General features: G+C 41.6%; 1 protein-coding gene across 1 annotated transcript in view; it reads left to right on the forward strand.

The window, feature by feature from the left end:
• Positions 1–20,493, forward strand: part of FSD1 (fibronectin type III and SPRY domain containing 1) — a 1,307,274-nt gene that overhangs the window by 282,558 nt on the left and 1,004,223 nt on the right. The gene's annotated exons all lie outside the window — the stretch shown is intronic.

The raw sequence follows: 20,493 nt of genomic DNA on the forward strand, positions 1-20,493 counted from the left end.
AGTCAGTCGGTTGAAGGAGGCACAGGCTAAACAAGCTGATACGTCGTGGTCTGGGCCTAAGCAAGGAAGGCAGTAAGAATGGAAATCCTTATGAGGTATTTGTTTCCCACAAGTTAAACAATTACTTACTTTGTCTGACATCAGCTGAGGCAAAAAAGAGTCCACAACGGGGCACTTAGCTTTTTTAGAAGTCTTCGGTAGCTGAAATCTCTGGATCTGACCGACCGGCACTTGCGAACAGCTTCTGCTTCGGGCACCGCGTGGCAAGAAAGACCGAGGAAAATGGCGTCGGCTGATGCCTTTATACCCCAGAAGCTATGACGTCGGGGAAAGTGCGACATCAGCCGAGGCCAGACCCAGACTTTGGAATCCGGCCGACCGAAGGGCTGCCTGAGGCAGGACAACCCATATGTTATGACTGCAGATGCATCCTTGAAGGACATCAGCCTGTTTACTTTAACAGAAACTCAATGTGCAAACCGAGATGAAGCAAAGTGCTGTCAAAACAGTCAATTAAGCAGGTAGAATCACAAAATGGTGGCTGTTTAAACGCTTTCTGAGAATGCTTGTGTTTAATCACACTAATGTGGCTGTTTAAATGCTTTCTGAGAACGCTTGTGTTTAATCGCACGAATGTGGCTGTTTAAATGCATTCTGAGAATGCTTGTGTTTAATCGCACTAATATGGCTGTTTAAATGCATTCTCAGAATGCTTGTGTTTAATTGCACAATGGTGGCTGTTTAAATGCACTCTCAAAATGCTGGTGTTTCCATGCAGGGAGCAACGAGCACTTCTATAAAACCACCAACTGTGCCCCCTAAGTGCTTGCAACTGAGGCAGCTAACCTTTCTGCCCTTCCCTTCCTAGGACTCTGACCATGCATTTAGTTTAGACCCACATCAATCCATCTCTTGGGTCCTTATACACCTCTTATGACAGAAGCCATTGTCTACATAAAAATGTAGACTCTAACAAGTGCATGCTACATAAGAAACTAGTTGAGACAAGCTACTGTAATCTCAATATTTATGGAAGAAAAACAATTAATATGAAATGCATAGGTTCATAGATTAGTACTAGGCTAACTGTCCTTGCGAGATATTTTAAGCCCAGCCAATTATCCCTTGTGAGACTCAAACCCTGCACCTTGTGTTTGTAAGGCAAACACCCTAACCATTAGGCCACCCTCCCAACCCCTTTAAAAGCATTACAAATTAAAAGAAGGTGAAGCCATTTCTAGGCAGTTCTGTTCATCTTAACTGTCTCGGTTTGGGCAATCAGGATAAATCTTCTGCGCGCACAAACACAAGCAGCCCAGACCTTTATGACCTATAACAACCCCTTTCAGTAGCGGGCAGAGGAGAAAAGCTCCAAAGTACAATGTTAACACCACAAATAATGAAGAAAGTACAGTTTTGTACCTACCATAAATGTAGATGTTCGAGTGCTAATACAGCTGCAGTAATCACAGATGTGTTTTCTGCCGTCAGGCGGGTCCTCGGTCGGCCGAATTCCAAAGTCTAGGTCCGGCGTCGGTTGCTGTCTCTTTCTTTCCTGACGTCAGTGAGGCAGGGGTATATAAGACACAGCCAACGCCATTTTCTTCAGTCTTTCTTGCCCCAGATGTCAGGTACCCCCAGTAGGAAGGCAATACAAAAATTATATTTATATACATGCAATGCAGTATAATCAAAAATCAGTAGTTGCAAGCAAATATACCATAGAAGGATAACCCAATCAGGTTGTATGAAGAGGGGTTAAGCCCTAGGCCTTTACCAAGAGGGGAAGGAGGGAGGGAAACCTGTACTGCAGCTGTATTAGCACTCGAACATCTACATTTATGGTAGGTACACAAAGTACAGTTTTGTACCTACCATAAATGTAGATGTCCGATAGGAATGCATCTGCAGTCATAACATATGGGTTGTCCTGCCTCAGGCAGCCCTCGGTCGGCCGGATTCCAAAGTCTGGGTCTGGCCTCGGCTGATGTCGCACTTCACCCGACGTCATAGCTGCAGTTCAGCGGGTATAAAGGCATCAGCCGACGCCATTTTCCTCAGTGTTTCTTGCCCCAGATGCCCTCTAGGAATGCTAAATTTGGATAAATGCAAATGGTTCCAAATAGTAGAGAGCAAACAAAAAATAAGCATGTATGTACATATATACAAACAAATACACCATAATAGATCCCCCCAGCTAGCTATAAGATGGGCAGATACCCTAGGAGTACCACAGAGGGGAAGGAGGGTGGGTAATCCTGACTGCAGATGCATGCCTATCGGACATCTACATTTATGGTAGGTACAAAACTGTACTATGTCCTTCAAGGATGCATCTGCAGTCATAACATATGGGTAGAATACCATAGCCAAACTGGGGGAGGAGGTACTAAGATAAAGATGGTGTAGTTAAGATCCCTTGTAAAACTGCAGTGGCAAAACCTGCTCGGGATCTGGAGTATAAAGGTAAATTATAATGCTTGGCAAATGTATGCACGGAGCTCCAAGTAGCAGCCTCTAAAATGTCTTTGGTAGCCACTCCTCGTAGAAAAGCTGTGGTAGTGGCTGTAGCCCTTGTAGAGTGAGGTCTGATGTTTTCTGGAGTTTTCTTCCCATGGTAAGAGTAACAAAATCTAATGCAATTTCCTATCCACTTAGAGATTGTCTGTTTTGAAATTGCTTTTCCTTCCATCCCTGTTGCATATGCTACCAGTAGCTGGTCAGTTTTTCTATTGCCCTTGGTCCTGTCCAGGTAGTAGCGTAGTTGTCTATGTACATCCAAGGTATGCAACAGTCTTTCTCCCCTGTTCTGTGGGTTGGGGAAGAATGCAGGTAGATGGATAGCTTGATTTAAAGATACCCTGGAGACCACCTTTGGCATAAAAGTAGGATTTGTTCTCATGGACACTCTATCTTGATGGAAGCTGAGGGCTGTACTGCCATTAATGCCTGTAGCTCAGATACCCTTCTTGCTGAAGTGATTGCAAGCAGAAAGGCAGTTTTCCATGATAAGTATTGTAGGTCTGCTGTTGCTGCTGGTTCGAAAGGAGGGAGTGTCAACTTTTCTAGCACAAAGTTTAAGTCCCATGCTGGCAATGGTGGTTTCCTAGGTGGTTTTACATTTTTAATTCCTCTCAGAAACTGCCTGAGCAGAGGATGCGAGAAGACAGGAGGATCCAAGTTGTATTTTGCTGAAATAGCTGATGCATGAATCTTAATGGAAGAATAGGACAGGCCGTTGTGGAAGAGCTCTGCCAAGTATTCCAGGATGTTGGCTATGTTTACCAGTGACACATTTTGTCCCTTTGCAGTACTCCAAATGTGATATCTTTTCCATTTTGCTGAATAATTTTTTCTTGTTGAGGGTCTGCGAGCCTCCAAGATAATGTCTTTAACCCTTTGAGATAAATCTGGGTTATTTGGTCTTATGCAATGTTCCAGGCAGACAGCTGCAGTGTTTTCAGGTTTGGATGCAGGGTGTTGTAGTTGTTCTGTGTTACCGAAGGGCTGCCTGAGGCAGGACAACCCACACGTTATGACTGCAGATGCATACCTATCGGACATCTACATTTATGGTAGGTACAAAACTGTACTTTTCTTATGCATCAAGTTCCCAAGGTAAAGCCATTTCAAAACAGACTATTTCTAAATGGATTGTTCATGGAATCAGATTTTGCTACTCACACCATGGAAAGCAAATCCCAGGGAGTATAAGGACTCACTCTACCAGAGCTGCTGCCACTTCAGCTGCCTTCCTCAGGGGAGTTCCTACCAAAGACATTTTGAAGCTGCCTTCCTCAGGGAGTTCCTACCAAAGACATTTTGGAAGCTGCAACTTGGAGTTCAGTGCATACTTTTTCAAAGCACTACAATCTACCTCTCTACTCTAAGTCTAGGGCAGGCTTTGCTTCTGCAGTCTTGCAGGGCCTTTTAGCCACCCCTTCTACTTTGACCACCTCCCTTTCATTCTGCTTTGGGATTCTACCCTACAGTCATGACTGCAGCAGTGAAACACGAACATAGTACAGTTGTGTACACTTACCATAAATGTAGATGTTTGAGTGTCTTCACTGTTGCAGTCTGGGTTTCCCTCCCTCCTGTCCCCCCTTATTTTTACTTTTGTGTGGTTTCTTTTTTCACCATTCTTCTGAGGTGTATTTGCAAAGGATATGGGACCTTTCTCATTTTGGGACTCCTGACATCTGGGTCAAGAAAAACTGGAGAAGATGGCGTCGGCTGTCAGCTTTGTACTCCTGGCGCTCTGATGTCAGGGAGCATGGTTGAACAGCCGACGCCGGACCCAGACTTTGGGATTCTAGCTGACCGAGGACTGCCTGCTGGCAGGGGAGAACCCTACAGTCATGACTGCAACAGTGAAGGCACTCTAACATCTACATTTATGGTAGGTGTACACAACTGTACTTTCCTTAACACTTGGGTCTCCAAACCAGTCGTTTTTCATTAAGAAGGTCAAAGCCTTCAGGCATAGTGTAAAACTTGCTTTTTCCTGATTGTATATAAGCCTCATGTTTGCACAAAGCTGCTGTTCATCAGTGGTGGGGAGTGGTGCCTTGTATACATGCAATTACCAGAAGTTGAAATTTCCCTATAAAAACTTCCTTGGAACATTACCTCAGTCCCACTCTACTCAAGGGGCAGCTAGTTTGCATGGTGAGAAGCATATAAACACATTTATTTAGGACTGTTTAGCTCCACATTACATTATTACAGCACCCAGGACTTTTGCTGGTTTGGGCGCTGGGCAGCTTTGCTAGATCTGGTAGCTGCCGATTACACCAAAGTAAGAACCCATCTCTCATCCAGTTAAATAACACCCTCCGCTCCAATCCCTTGCAAAACTATACATTAGTAGCTGCAACCATGGATGGGCATTTTCCAGCCATCTCTGCATCTAGCTTGGTGGACATGGACATCCTGAAACAATGTAGCAATTGTCTTATACAATGACAGGCACTTAATTCTAGGACAAATACGGTTTCAGAGATGTAGTTACACACTGAAACTGGATGCCAGACTCATATACAGGAGCAAAAAGCAACAAACAGGTTGTCAGTGACACACACACACACACACACACACACACACACACACACACACACACACACACACACGTCACTGCAGCCACAGTGGGCACACGTGTAGGTGCTCATATGTAACGTACCCAACCTGTAAAGGCCTCTCAGGCACAGTCTTCAGAAACTCTGCACGTACACAAACACAATTCCTATCGCAACACATAGTCACAGCTACCAAACCTGTAAAGTGAAACACCCCACAACCTAATACTTTGGTTATAGGAGTCTCCATTGTTAGACATACTGCTGTCGCTTTTACTAGGCTGGTTAAGGAAAAGGTTACATTTAGTTGCCTGTCTGGTCCAGATCCCACCAGCTCATGCATGCACTCAGGTCACCTACCCCCAAGTACCAGTATGACACTCTCACAGTCCACATGCGTGTGAATGACCTGAGACATACCTCCTTGGACTTTATGAAGAGAGACATGATTGAGTGCTCAGAGTATGTGTCACAAGCAGGTATGAGGCTAAACAAGCGAATCCGAGAACTAGTCAAGACCCAGAAAGCAGAGTTTGAACCAAAAATAGCCTCCAAAGCTAAGGATAACCGTAAGACATTTTTCATTTATGTCCGCAGTGTTAAGGGCAGCACCCAACAATGTGCGGAATTAGTTGTGGACCGCATCACCCATACTCTGCCAGAAAATACAGTAAATCTGCTGGCTGATCAATTCAGCTCCAATTTCACCTCTACATCACCCCCAGTTCTTCCTCAAGAAATACCCTGCACCATTCTCCTGCTAGTTATCACTAAAGAACAGGTTGCCACTTTGCTGTCTAAAGCTAAAAACAGTGCTTCAGTGGGGCCAGATGATATACCAGATCGCCTCTTAAACAGCTTGAATTTGGACCTATCTAACCTATTGGGATCTCTGTTTAACCACAGCTTCTGGATGTCTTTGTCCCGATAGAGTGGAGGACAGCAACAGTCATCCCTCTACAGAAAAGGGGGACCATCAAGTGACCCAGCTTATTACAGATGCAAAAGTTTGGCTAGCCATGCACGTAATGCCATGGAAAGAATAACCATGGAGCTGATAAATAATGACATCAGAAACCTCCAAGCTCTCTGGACTCTACCCAGTTCGGCTTTAAGGGCAGGCCATGCTTACTAAATTTGGTGGTGTTTTTTTGAAAAAAAGTCACTAGGGCCATGGATGAGTAAAAACAGTGCATACTGCCTACCTTGACCTGGCCAAGGCATTTCATACAGTCTCGCACTCTGGTATTACAGCTAAACTCTCAAAACTGGACATAAATCCCTATGCCACCAGATGGATCGCCATTTGGCTCACAAACGTGTCACATATTGTCAGAGTAGGAGAATGTAGATCCAGCAAGAGGCCCATTACTAGGGGTGTTGCACAGGGCTGTGTGCTGGGACCCCTCCTATTTATAAGGTACTTCTCTGAAGTCAAGGCTGATGTGGAGGGCGTCTGGATGACAAAGTTTGCCAATGACTGCAGTCTGGGTGCAATCACTGAATCCAGTAACAATGTAGATATCTTTCATGGGGGTCAAAATCAGACACATACTTGGTGACAGAGCCATGGCCTAAAACTAAATGCAAAAAAATGCATCGTCTTACCCTTTGGGAAGTCAAATACCCCTGCAAATTACAAATTCAATAGGATACCCATAGGAGTAGACTCAGAGGTAAGAGTTCTAGGTACAGGGATAGGTAGTAGAATGAACTTTGACCAAAATGTGTCCAGAGGGGTGAGGAAGTAATTCTATGTGGCATAGCTTATAAATAAAGGTATGGCATCCAGATCAAAGGAAGTTATAGTCCCACTCTACTGAGCCCTCATTAGACCAGTAATTGCATAAAATGCACCATTTGGCATGTAGTTGACTAGACACTTAAAACAACTGGAACAACCTCAGATGTTCCTTGCAACGAATAATACTGGGTGTTAACCTGTCCTGTGTGGATTGAGTAAAAGCCCTGTCCTTTTACTGCTTCTCCTACCAGTTGTTAATGGTGAGCAATAAGTAACCTACAAAGCACTTGCAAATCCAGCCATGATGGAGCTGCTACACATCCGCAAGACAAACAGCACAAGGGGCATCTGATCTAGGGCTTTAAACCTAGCCAGTGGCTCAAACAAAACCTGCTGGAGAGACGGATAGTGAAATTTACCCCTTCTTTGGAACATTTTTATTCTAATTAAACAGAACCCTTCTCTGGCCTTCTTCAAACACACTATATCCGTGGATAGGGAATCGCAAATTCACACCTGGGATAAAGGCCTATACCCTATGGACAGGCTCAGTCTTTAAAATAGTCAGGGCATATGCCAAAACATATGTCATTTTCTTGCCCCTAGAGGCCACATATTGGGTAAAATCAGGTTATACTGGCTAGACTTGTAAGGGTTCTTGAGCTATTAGCCTAGTAATCTCATGTGAACCTATGAATAAATATATCAAATATCCAAGCTGCTGGGATAGTAAAATCATCCCTTTTCCCTTTCCTGTTGTATAATCAGCTCTGTAAATGTCTTAATTTCTCAGGTTGCCTTTATCCTACTACCATGCTGTGAACTATTAGTTGATCTTCAGATGTTCGTCTCTGATGTTGTTAGGTAAGCCTCCAGTGGTTAACCTGCTGGTGGCTTAGTATAACCTGTGACCCTATGAATGATGGCAGCAAGTCGGTAAGTTCTGGTATCACTTTTATCTCTTCTCTTTGCAGATGTGGGCATTCAACTGCCTATAAGCTATACAACCAAGCACAAACACTGTTCAAAACTTTGACTAAGCAAAAATGAAAGGAAGATGGTTGTTGAAATAATAATTAGTGTCATCTTAAGATTCCAATATTCAGTCAACTTGATTATTATTTAATATTTAGCAATATTAAGTGATGTGTGGAAATAAAAAGATGCAATATCAATTACATGTGCAGGCTCATGCATGCTACCCTCTGAGGGAGCATTTTTAGTGCAAACTCTGTTCCTTCTGAGCAGCAGTACATAGTTTTCTACCGCATTGCGTTCATTCTGGAAGCTGTCTTCTGTCTGTGCTCGTCCACTCCTAGGAAAAAGCAGTGCTTCTGTAGGAGAGCTCGTCATGTCCTGTCCACGTTCTGTGGTATCCTCATCATAAAGTCAAAATCGACCCAAACAGCCAGGTAGAAGCACAAAAAAACAAAAAGAAATGCACCAAGGACTACCCCAAGCTATGTGACTGAGGTTATTTCATTATTTATTGATTATATGCTCAGTCTACAGGGCCAGAATATGAAATCGTATATTAAGGACTCTTGGGAATTTTTGGATAAATTTAGACTATTTAATGTAGGTAATGATTTTAAAAGTGGTAAACATTATATTTTCGCTGTGGATGTCTCTTCATTGTTTACTAGTATTCCCAAGAAGAAGGTATTAATTATGTTGGAAATTATTTATTTCACCAACCGTCAAGTTTATTTACGTTCTGCTTTACTGGATAGCATGTTAAAATATATTTTTTAATAACAAAATATGTAAACAACTGAAGGGGTGGCAATGGGGTCTCCTGCGGCTCCAGCTTTTGCCAATGTAGTATTGGGGTGGTGGGAGCATGCAGTGTTGACTCCTATTGCGTACACACGATATCATTTTTATGTCAGATTTGTTGATGATTTATTTTTTGTGATAGGAAACCATCATAAAGCCATGGAATTTCTTAACATGTTAAATATGGTCGGATTTTTTTAAGGTTTACTTTGTAGAGTCATGGTGAAGTTAATTTTTAGACATTACCATCACTTGAGATAAAGTAAAACTAGAGTTTGACAGTGAAATATTTCAGAAGAATACTTTTGTAAATAATTATCCACATCACAGTAGTAACCATCCTAGGTGTATCGAGAATAATATCCCTAAAGGCCAGATTGTTAGGGCCTCATGGATGACAACTAGTGATATTGTTTTTGAGAGAAGTTGAGTTTATTTCATCTTTATTTTCAGAAAGGGGGTTATTATGGTCATAAATTAAAAACTGCAGCAGATTAAGTTCGTAGGAGAAGAACGTCAGATTTTAGACCTATTCTGAAATATGGTTTCACTATCTAGTGCGTTGAATAAGTATGGAGTAGTCTCTTGTCTAGATATGACCGTGGACAGTTCTAATATTTCATCTATCATTCAGTAGAATTGGAGTGTTGTTCAGGGCAATTCTGATCTTACTAAAATTGTCCTAAGGTTTACTTATAGGAATACGTATAACCTGAAGAGGTACTTGCTTCTTATGATTCTTATAAAATTATTTCACCAAATTTAATGTCAAAAATAAGGGTATGTACAAGTGTGGGGCTTGTTCTGCTTGTGGGTACATATTGGAGGGTCCATTTATTGGTTTAAAGCACTTGGATAAAACAATAGCTGTTCCCAGTGTTTTTACTTGTAAACTGGAGGGGATTGTTTATATCAGCATATGTTCCTATTGTTAAAGTTTTTATGTTGCGATGTCCACTAGGAACGTAAATAAACGTATAAAGGAGCATGTATATTCTGTTAAGAATAAGGACTGTAAGAATGCTTTATATAAGCATTCTTTAGAGTTCAAAATAAGTAGAACGTTTTTATTTTCTGTTGTTGAACAGATACTGAGAGATAGGAGAGGGTGTGATTATAAAGGGTTTATAGAGCAGAAGGAAACCATATGGCAAGTAAAATTAAATGCAGATAAACCAGCAGGTTTGAATGAGACTATAAACATTGCATGTTTCTTTAAGTAACAAAAGGTTGAAAGTAAATTAAAGTATCTTCAACCTTTTAACCATGTTTTTAAATATTCAGTGTACGTTGGTAATGGTTTTAGGGAAAGGGTTACTTTAAGATGGATTTGTATTTTGATTGAATAATTATGTTCAATTGTTTATTGAATGGTGATCGTATAAAAGTGTGTTATTACCAAGTTTTAGTTGTTCTGAAGTCCTTTGACAAAAGTGAAGAATACACTTTTTACCACTAATCCTCTATATCATACCTCTTTCAGTACATAATCAAAATACACCTGTGTGTTGGTGTAAGGTTGGCATAATGGTTAAGGTGCTTGCCTTACAAGCACAAGGTGCAGGGTTTGACTCTCACATGGGGTAAATGGCTAGGCTTAAAATGGCCCACTAGGGCAGTTAACCTAGTACTAATCTATGAATCTATGAACCTATGCCTTCTGCAACCTGTTTACTGTATAGTGACATAAAGGACTGTCTCACACTTCCTTAATTTCTCAGTCATAAATGAAGTCATCTGTGCTTTGATGAGTAGGAAATGTCAAGTTGCTGTGGGCTTAAATATACACAAGGTACTCCAAGCCATTGTTATTCCTTAAACTACACAGTGGGAACGGTAAGTGATTATAGTCTTGGACCATAAAGGTTTAGCCAGCAGACGTAGGACTGCACCAGAAAGAATCAAATTAGAAGTAAAAAAAAACATGTCCTGCTTCAGAAACTTCCTGTGTAATAAGAGCCTCCAACTGAAAGTAGACTGTACACTTCCCACTCCCTTCCTGTTCTGTACAAAACGGGCCCTTGAGACTGTCCACTGCCTCATTGCCTTTCTGTTTTTATAAAAGGGCTCCCGTTAATCCCCCCCGCCTGCTACTGTAACTTTGCAGGGTACTGATTTGGTAGTATGTAAATCTTGTCCCTCCTAACAGGCCCTTGACCATCTCTTGGAAAATGTGCCTCCTGCCTTTCCATTATGTCAGAAGGTCTTATTACATGTTGAACAGAAATGGGCCCTAGATCCTAAAAGTGATGCAGTCAACTCTACAATAATGAATTACAGGTATCTAGGCATGTGGCGGTTCATAAATTGGATTTCCTCGCAATGACGAAATGACGTCTTTTGTACTTTTCTGCTTTTATTATTTCGTACTTTGTATTTTTGTTGTGTTCAACGCTTTGCTGAAAAGCACATTCATGAAGTGGAAAGTGAAACTGAAGATGAATGCAAACTGCTCTTCTATTCCTGGAACATTTCACACTTCCTATCACAGGAAGTCAGTGCAGTTGTAGAAAGAATCATTATTTTATCCCAGTTTAAATACAGGCTTCCATTAATACCTACAGAATTTAAGAAAGCTCTCTCCTCCCTGCAGAGAACTACAAGCTAAGTCCACTGATGTTCATCTTTTGCCCCATGAAGAGACCATTGATGCATTACTTTGGGAAACGATAAATGGCTTCCTATACAACAAATGTCTGACTTGCTGCTTGATTCGGTCCTCTTCAGGCTACAAAAAGTGTACTAATTTCCTATTCTGAGTGAAAAGTTTGGACTCAGCAGTCGCACTACAGTGTTAGGTCACTTAACCTGCAGAGTGACAGTTGCACTACTATGTTGGGTCTCTTGCCTGCAGAGTGACAGACGCACTACGGTGTTGGGTCTTTTGCCTGCAGAGTGACAGTCGCACTACGGTGTTGGGTCTCTTGCCTGCAGAGTGACAGTCGCACTACGGTGTTGGGTCTCTTGCCTGCAGAGTGACAGTCGCACTACGGTGTTGGGTCTCTTGCCTGCAGAGTGACAGTCGCACTACGGTGTTGGGTCTCTTGCCTGCAGAGTGACAGTCGCACTACGGTGTTGGGTCTCTTGCCTGCAGAGTGACAGTCGCACCACGGTGTTGGGTCTCTTGCCTGCAGAGTGACAGTCGTGACTACGGTGTTGGGTCTCTTGCCTGCAGAGTGACAGTCGACCACGGTGTTGGGTCTCTTGCCTGCAGAGTGACAGTCGCACTACGGTGTTGGGTCTCTTGCCTGCAGAGTGACAGTCGCACTACGGTGTTGGGTCTCTTGCCTGCAGAGTGACAGTCGCACTACGGTGTTGGGTCTCTTGCCTGCAGAGTGACAGTCGCACTACGGTGTTGGGTCTCTTGCCTGCAGAGTGACAGTCGCACTACGGTGTTGGGTCTCTTGCCTGCAGAGCGACAGTCGCACTACGGTGTTGGGTCACTTGCCTGCAGAGTGACAGTCAAACTGCAGTGTTAGGTCACTTGCCTGCAGAGCGACAGTCTTATTACTGTGTTAGGTCACTTGCCTGCAGAGCGACAGTCTCATTACTGTGTTAGGTCACTTGCCTGCAGAGCGACAGCCACACTGCAGTGTTAGGTCACTTGCCTGCAGAGCGACAGTCTCATTACTGTGTTAGGTCACTTGCCTGCAGAGCTCTTTCTCTTTACATCCCCATAGTGACCTCACAAGCGGTGATCACTGCATCTCTAATTTAGCTCAGACTGCAGTAACCATGTGTAGCTGCATCCGTTAAAAGTTGTTCCTTATACATGTATTTCAGGACAGTCCTAAAACAACATCTTTATGAATTAGCTAAACACCGATGCTTTAACATTTTCAGTCCTTCGACTACTTTTCCTCCGTCATTTCTTTGATTTTGTTTAGTAGCTGGTTTGCTACAAATGTTATTACATTTTCTCCTTTTATGTTCTCCCATTATTACAATAGCAACCTGCCTCTTACTCTGCGAGTACCTTCTTCTGTCTTAAAAACAAGTACCTCCTACCTCTTCTGATGTACCATATCCTTTGAAATCTGCATAGCCCATAAATCTGCTTCGCATTGGACACCTCCTAGCCCTTGGACTGCTTGCATTCTTTGCTTGACATATTTCTGTAGAACTTGTAATGGTTACCAGCTGTGCTGTAGTTTTTTTACAGGTCAATGTGTTTGTTACCTGTTGTGTCCTAATTGTTTTGCACAGGTTTATCTGTTATGTTCCATTTGTTTGGAAGTTGAGAATAATGCAGTTATGCTTAGATGTAATAAAATGCACTACTAATGCTTGTGTTAAGTTTCTTCTATTTTCTTGATGCCTGTTCATTGTCATCGTGTAACAGGCATTGTATTCTGCCTTATTGTTCTATGTACACAGTGTTTGAAAACTTATGTAATGGAACGTGTTCTAAAGATCATTTAATACCACTGGCTGGGTTGGAAACTGGTTGTGGAGATGAGTACTGAACTGTAATAAATACGTTCCTTCATTCACTCATTCATTTTTAGAGTTTTGTATGTTGCCCTAATTAAGGTGGAGGGTGTAGAGTATAGCCAGATAAAGGAGCTGGTAGCCAGCGTGATTGTACTGCTGTAGAGTTTCGATTGGAGGCCGATTAGGAATATAAAGACGAAGTAGGGGATGAGAAACGAGTGAGTTAGGGGACTCTGTACAAGCTAAGGAGGCAAGCAAGCATTGAGAATAGATTGGGGAAATGCAATGCTCAGGTCTGTAGGTAAGTGTTTGTGAAAGAGGGAATAAAAGGCGGCCATTATGGTTACATAGGAAGTTGAGGTTAGAAATTAGGATGAAAGCAGGGGCATGCCAGAGATTTAAAGCAATAGTGGAAACATGGAGGTGAACTACAAAGAGGCAAGTAAAAAAGGCAAAGACAACAAAAAAGCTGAAGGGGGTCAGTTGGCAACAAGTGTTTTTTTTTTTTTTTTTTTTTAGCTATACAGCAGGAAGAAGGGGAAGAGCAGACCAGGCCAGGCTAAGCAAAGGTGGAACAAACATTACAGAAGACTGGTAAACTTTGATATTAAATGAAATCTTCACTCTATGCTTTACAAAACAAAGCAAGGGGAGGCATGCCTCTCAACTGTAGAGATTTTCACAGAATGTCTAGATTTTTGCCTGTTATTTTTGCTCTGTTTTTCATAAAATTGTAGTTTTGTGGCGAATTAGTGGCAAACCATTACAAACGGAAGTTAGAAAATGACAGACATTTGAGTTTCAGACTTCATACCCTTCAGAAAATTCATGCTAATGCAAAACGAATTGTTCTATCAACTTTCTAAGTTTGTAAGAGCAACATTTTAAAATTGCCCCTAATTTTTGAGCCCTTTTATTTATGGCTTTCTCAAGATTTCTTGCTCTAAGAGGTTGAGCGGTATGAGGGGGAAGGAAGCCATGCCGGAAGGGAGGTAAGTCAGAGTGAAGAAGGCAGTGAGTGACCACCAGCATAGATTGAAGGGAGGAGCCTGTGTGGGAACTGGCTTCATTTGTAAGAGACAAGGGAGGAACCTGTGTGGGAGCTGGCTTCATTTGTAAGAGACAAGGGAGGAACCTGTGTGGGAGCTGGCTTCATTTGTAAGAGACAAGGGAGGAACCTGTGTGGGAGCTGGCTTCATTTGTAAGAGACAAGGGAGGAACCTGTGTGGGAGCTGGCTTCATTTGTAGGAGACAAGGGAGGAACCTGTGTGGGAACTGGCTTCATTTGTAAGAGACAAGGGAGGAACCTGTGTGGGAGCTGGCTTCATTTGTAAGAGACATGGGAGGAACCTGTGTGGGAGCTGGCTTCATTTGTAAGAGACAAGGGAGGAACCTGTGTGGGAGCTGGCTTCATTTGTAAGAGACTAGGGAGGAACCTGTGTGGGAGCTGGCTTCATTTGTAAGAGACAAGGGAGGAACCTGTGTGGGAGCTGGCTTCATTTGTAAGAGACAAGGGAGGAACCTGTGTGGGAGCTGGCTTTATTACTAAGAAAAGGAATAAAGTACAGGAACCAGATGGGCTTGGCTGCCTTGCAGGTTCTTCTGTGGCTCAGTTTTTTTTTTTTTATTAACAAATTACAGTCCAGAAGATTGAGTTCTGTTCCCATCCCAGGTGATTGAATTTTTTTTCAAACTGACCCCACAGCAAAGCGTTAGGGGGTGCTGTACTGCTGAGTGGGTCATTCTTAGGTTCTGCTTTTAATGTCTCATCCGATCTGCCTGCATTGGGGTTAGCTCACGTGGATGTGAAGAGGCCACATAATTTATTGAAAAAAGTAGGGGAATTTCTTTGGTGTCCTGGCCAAATTTCCCCTAGCCCATGTAAATTATTTATTTATTTATTTATTTTATTTTACATTTGTTGACCGGGCTGGTCCAACTGGATTTATGTCCATTTTCAGCAGAGGCCCGGGGAGAAAAGCTCCACATGCAAGCGATTGTAAATACTCCTTAGGTCTCCTTTCAAAAGAGGCCACCAGGCTGTTGGGACTAACCCGGTTAAAAAGGATAAGTACAATCCATAAAGGTCAGTAATTTCCAGTAGAACCACCAATGTGGGATCTTGGCTCCAGTTTCATAACTGTGTTATAAGAGATGGTGACAGGCGATTGTTTATAGATGTAGTCTAGCTGGACTTCAAGGCCTCTGACTCTCTACCACAGGTAGCTGATGGGAAGACTAATGCAGCTTGTGATAAAATCCAGACCAACGAACTGTACTGCTATATCGATGGATGGTAAGTTACGTAGTGTTGGAAGTTACATCGGTGGATGGTAGGTTACGGAGTGTTGGGGGTTTCATCGATGGATGGGTGGTAGGTACGTTGCGTTTGGGTTCGGTTTATGGATGGATTGGTTGGCATATTGGGTATTGGTTATGATGGTTGGGAATAAAGTGTTGGGGTGGTGTTGGGGTTAGTGTTGGAAGTTACATCGGTGGATGGTAGGTTACGGAGTGTTGGGGGTTTCATCGATGGATGGTAGGTTACGTAGTGTTGGGGTTTACCTTGATGGATGGTAGGTTACAGAATATTGGTTACATCGATGGATGGTAAGTTACAGAGTGTTGGGGGTTGCATCGATGGATGGTAAGTTACATGGTGTTGGGGGTTGCATCGATGGATGGTAAGTTACATAGTGTTGGGGTTACATCGATGAATGGTAGGTTACGGAGTGTTGGGGGTTACATCGATGGGTGGTAGGTTATGTAGCATTGGGGGTTACATCGATGGATGGTAGGTTACATAGTGTTGAGGGTTACATCTATGGATGGTAGGTTACATAGTGTTGGGGATTACCTCAATGGATGGTAGGTTACACAGTATTGGTTACATCGATGGACGGTAAGATACATAGTGTTGGGGGTTACATCGATGGATGGTAGGTTACAGAGTGTTGGGGGTTAAATTGATGGATGGTAGGTTACAGAGTGTTGGGTTCAGAGGGTCAGTGTCAGAAATAACAAGAGATGATAATGCAGTACGGCAGGGATTAATCCTGACTCTAGTACTGCCACTGTGTTAGAGATGCAACTAAGAGTAAAGACAATGTACCCCCTTTGCTGAAGAGACGCACATAAGTACAGTAAATTATGCGGGAAGAGTTTAAGTAATGTTTTGGAAAGGCTGAATTAGTGGGCAGAAAACTAACACTATAGCAGTGGTAATGCAGCATTTACTAGAGGTTCACTTCTGGAATTGGCTGAGCTCATAACTGCATCCTTTAATAGATGTGAATATTGGTGCCTTGTACGAATTTAAGAAATGTGATTTTTTTTTGATGTGTTGATTTGCAAATGATGAATATTTGTGTTAAATAGATGACTAAATGTACTTTTGCTGTCTGCACATGTATATTTTATAGTGGGGTGTTTTGATGTATATTGGTATATCTAATGTTATGTTAGCATTCAAAGTCCAAGACTGGACTTAGTGTGGAGAGTTCTGCTTTCATAGTGGTCCAGGTGTGTGCCCCCCGGTACGGGATGAAAGTACTTCAAAGTGAATATACATGGAGTCTGGTGGAGATTGCAGGTACAGTGGTTGTAGCCTCCCTGATAAATATATGCTTTTGTCTTCCTGTTGAAAGTGTTGGTTTCTTTTTACTATTTCTGTTTATTCACATTTTGTTGCGTTTTATCAGAATGTTTTGTTGGGTTTACTATTTTACTTTTATGGTTTTGCTTTGTATGTGCCATTATTGTGACATAGGCTGTGAATATAATATTATTTCCACCAATGATCGTTCTTTTTTCCACACATTAATTTGACTAATAGTGTTTTCTGTTATTTCCTGTATTTCAGTGTTTATGTAGTTTTACAGGTGTGTTTTCACTGTAACTAGGTTATAACACACGCAAAAAAAAATTGCTCCTGAGGTCTAGTTCTCTTACCTGTCATAAAAAATAATAAAGTTGTGCACAAGTTACTGAGGAACAGAATAATTCTTAGTGTGGTAGAAATTTAGTCATCACAAACCAAATGAAAGATGGGATGGAAACCCACAGTGTTATAAAGAGAAACTGTGAACCCTGTCTTGTTTTCTAGTGGGAACTTTAATCTGCGTGCCCCCATTTTAGGGGAGGGGCTTCAGCTCTCATCTACTCAAATTAAATAGCAAACCATGAGGCTGTTACAGATATGCCAGAAATATTACCCAAAATTAAATGTTCTGAATTTATGGTTGTCAGAGCAGCTCAGCTTGTGTTTGTCTAATGATGCATCCTGAAACTGGACAAGTTCTGATGGGTCAAAAGACCCCAGAGTGAAAAATGACATGGGCAACAACAGGGGAGTACGGACTTTGTCATCCAGAAGAATTTTTTTTTTATTTTTTTAGCAAAGTGATATTACTTCAAGATGATGGGGCATCCTCATAAGAAATTCCAGACCTGTTTTCTGGGCTCAGTGGTGCATCTTGTATTAAAATATGATGCCTTTGATTTGCAAACACAGATTCAGGCTCTGCTGTTGTTATACTTAACGGATGCACAAGTTTGGCTTTACAGTGTCTTTTTGGACCTTCTTGATTATTTGCAGTTTTTCTTCCGTCTGCAGTTATCTTAGTAAAACCAAAAATTCATATTCTTTACTGTAACTAAGTTGCCCCCCCCCACAGTGTATGTGACCCCAGAAGTTAGACTATGAAGTATTAGTTATAGTGCACTTTTGAATCTGTCTTGCTTCTTTTTTTTTCTTCTATTTAGACGAACTCTGACAAAGTTGTGGCAGATCTGGAGGGAGAGTTCAGCAGTCTATATTCCATCCTTGATGAATTGAAAGAGTCCATGATGACTAAGATTAAACAAGAACGTGCCAGCAAAATCTATGAACTGCAGGTAAGGCCTTCTAAGAGTAGAAATGTGGCAAATGACTTGTTTTGCCTGTTCCTTCCAAAGGAATCTGCTAGTTATCTGCTGAGATTTAATAGTATAACTGGAGTGTTCCAGTTTTGGACATGGGCTTTAAATAGTACCAAATTACACCTTTCTTGTAAACTGTGACTGAACTGCTTGGCTTGTTTTTTTTTTTGGAGGAGTTTAAAATGCTTACCTGGTACCTATATTATGTTCCAAGGTAAACCCTCTAATGGGACTGCACTGGGAAAGGCATTGCTAAAAACAATGATTCTGTGAAGTAAGGGAGAGAGTCAAGGCTGTGTGTGTGTTGGGGGGTGAGACTATTTGGGTTAAGGTTACTTTATGCTACTGAAATATATACAGCTGTCCTTGAAGAATGTTTGGATGACATCAGCTTTTGAAGTGTCAGACTTCTGTTAAAGTATCCTTGAAATGTATTGGCACTAATAGCATGTTTGTAAAGTTGTCATTTGACCTCTAAAGAAATGCACATTTTCAAAAATGTTATAGAATGTCTGAAAATGGCTGAAATTATGTAAGATTGTAGTTGGACAGATTCCCAAATGGTGAAGGGGTCAACGTGCATTAACCGTCCCAAAAATGCCTTTCCAGATATTAAGGCATTAATAATTTTATTAATAAGTTTTAATTACCCTTTCTCATTTGCAATGGTGATGGACAGGTTGACAGACGAGATCAGACAGGAGTCCCGTGGATTATGATGTTTGCAGATGACATTGTGATCTGTAGTGAGAGTAGGGAACAGGTGGAGGAGACCCTGGAGAGGTGGAGATATGCTCTAGAGAGAAGAGGAATGAAGGTCAGCAGGACTAAAACAATGTGTGTGTGAATGAGAGAGAGGATAGAGGAATGGTGAGGATGCAGGGTGTAGAAGTGGCAAAGGTGGATGAGTTTAAATACTTGGGATCAACAGTTCAGAGTAATGGTGAGTATGGAAGTGAGGTGAAGAAGAGAGTACAGACAGGATGGAGTGGGTGGAGAAGTGTCAGGAGTGATTTGTTACAGACGAGTACCAGTAAGAGTGAAAGGGAAGGTCTACAAGAGGGTAGTGAGACCAGCTATGTTATATGGGTTGGAGACAGTGGCATTGAAAAAGGCAGGAGTCAGAGCTTGACGTGGCAGAGTTGAAGATGTTAAGATTTGCACTGGGTGTGACGAGGATGGACAGGATTAGGAATAAGTATATTAGAGGGCCAGCCCAGGTTGGAAGGTTTGGAGACCAAGCCAGAGAGGCAAGATTACGTTGGTTTGGACATGTGCTGAGGAGGGATGCATAGTATATTGGGAAAAAGATGCTAAGGATGAAGCTGCCAGGTAACAGGAAAAGAGGAAGGCCTAAGATAAGGTTTATGGATGTGTTGAGAGAGGATATGCAGGTGGGTGGTGTGACAGAGCAAGATGTAGAGGACAGGAAGAAATGGAAACAGTTTATCTGCTGTGGGCGACCCCTAACGGGAGCAGCCGAAAGAAGAATAATAATTCAATTCTAGTACAGCTCTTTTGAGTGTGTACCTTTAAACCCCAGTGGATGTTGCTTGAGTCTTTAAAAAATGAAGTTATCGCCTTACAGTTATAACAAATACTCCTGGACAGAGGTGAAATATCAATAAATTTATGTTTGCTATCATATATGCTTCAAGATGAAATATTCTGTTACCTTCTTGTATCTAGCATTATTTTAGAATTGTTAATGCAAATATGAAGAAGCAGTATTTGATGCCTAGAGATGCAGTAGCAGGTAACTGCAGAAACATTTGGAGGTGCTTTTGGCTGTAATGATTAATGACTTAAAGGAATATAATGTTGATAATCCCTACTTGGGGAGCAATCAAAGTAATAGAGATTCCATTGTCCTTGGGACCTCAGAATGATATGTCGCTTGAGAATTATTTAATCTTGTCATATTTCTTCAGTATAAAAAATTTTTAGGGAGTTGTAGGTATTGTACACAAAATGCTCTAAATTTGTAATTATAAATGGTAAATGAAAAAAAAGTGGAACGACAACATGCCAGTCCAGCCCATAATAACCCTATAAAAACTTGTAGAAAAGAATATTGGAATTATCCAGCAAAGATTTGAAGTGCTTTCATCAACAACATTAAGACTTTATCAGAATAAATGTACAACAGTCGCAACAGAACAATCATGTGAGAAACCCCAACCAATCATTAGAAGAATCAAGTTCTCTTGTTACAATCTGACAAAAACCTGGGTTAAATGATTACATGTCTAAGTTGTTAAGTGTATTTTAAAAGAAAAGTACAACTGTGTGAAGTACTTTTTGATTGGTTGGGGTTTGTCACATGGTTTTGTTCTTTCATTTAGATATTCTTTACTGTAGTGCATTTATTCTGATGAAGTCTTAGCATTGCTGGTGAAAGTGCATAATATAATCCTCACTGGACAATCCTGATTTGTTTTTTGTTTAATTATAAATGCTGGAATATTTTCACCACTGCAGTTGTAGGTTGTTGTCACTTGGGCTGCTATGGATACTGTCATATTCAATTTTATGTCT

This window comes from Protopterus annectens, chromosome 13.part0 (assembly GCF_019279795.1).
Source record: "Protopterus annectens isolate FY-2018-M chromosome 13.part0, PAN1.0, whole genome shotgun sequence".
NCBI classification, from domain to species: Eukaryota; Metazoa; Chordata; order Ceratodontiformes; family Protopteridae; genus Protopterus; species Protopterus annectens.